Consider the following 959-nt stretch of genomic DNA (forward strand, 5'->3'; position numbering starts at 1 on the left):
ACTGCACCAAATTCCAAATTACATGGAAAAAGCATCTCAATCCCTGCCATTGGAGCAAACAATTTTGAGCTAAAGCCTCAATTAGTTTCTCTAATGCAACAGAATTACAAGTTTCATGAACTTCCATCAGAAGATCCTTTTCAGTTCTTAACTGAATTCTTGCAGATCTATGATACTGTTAAGACCAATGGGGTTGATCCCGAGGTCTACAGGCTTATGCTTTTCCCTTTTGCTGTAAGAGACAGAGCTAGAGTATGGTTGGACTCTCAACCAAAAGATAGCCTGAACTCTTGGGATAAGCTGGTCACGGCCTTCTTGGCCAAGTTCTTTCCTCGTCAAAAGCTGAGTAAGATTAGAGTGGATGTTCAAACCTTTAAGCAAAAAGATGGTGAATCCCTCTATGAAGCTTGGGAAAGATACAAGCAGTTGACCAAAAAGTGTCCTTCTGACATGCTTTCAGAATGGACCATCCTGGATATATTATATGATGGTCTGTCTGAATTGTCTAAGATGTCACTGGACCATTTTGCAGGTGGATCCATTCACCTAAAGAAAATGCCTGCAGAAGCTCAAGAACTCATTGACATGGTTACAAATAACCAGTTCATGTACACTTCTGAAAGGAATCCTGTGAACAATTGGATGCCTCAGAGGAAGGAAGTTCTTGAAATTAATGCTCTGAATGCCATATTGGCTCAGAACAAAATGTTGACTAAGCAAGTCAACATGATTTCTCAGAGTCTGAATGGATGACAAAATACATCCAACAGTACTAAAGAGGCATCTTTTGAAGAAAAAACTTATGATCCCGAGAACCCTACAATGGCAGAGGTGAATTACATGGGTGAACCTTATGGAAACACCTATAATTCCTCATGGAGAAATCATCCAAATTTCTCATGGAAGGATCAACAAAAGCCTCAACAAGGCTTTAATAATGGTGGAAAAAACAGGTTTAG

The 959-nt window shown here is 39.6% G+C and overlaps 1 non-coding gene across 1 annotated transcript; it reads right to left on the reverse strand.

Annotated features, from left to right (window-relative positions):
- Window positions 1-348: 348 nt before the first annotated feature.
- Window positions 349-455, reverse strand: LOC130952061 (small nucleolar RNA R71). The gene has a single exon (XR_009074242.1). It is a non-coding gene; the product is annotated as a small nucleolar RNA R71 (small nucleolar RNA).
- Window positions 456-959: the final 504 nt, after the last annotated feature.

This window comes from Arachis stenosperma, chromosome 9, assembly GCF_014773155.1.
Source record: "Arachis stenosperma cultivar V10309 chromosome 9, arast.V10309.gnm1.PFL2, whole genome shotgun sequence".
Lineage (NCBI taxonomy): Eukaryota > Viridiplantae > Streptophyta > Magnoliopsida > Fabales > Fabaceae > Arachis > Arachis stenosperma.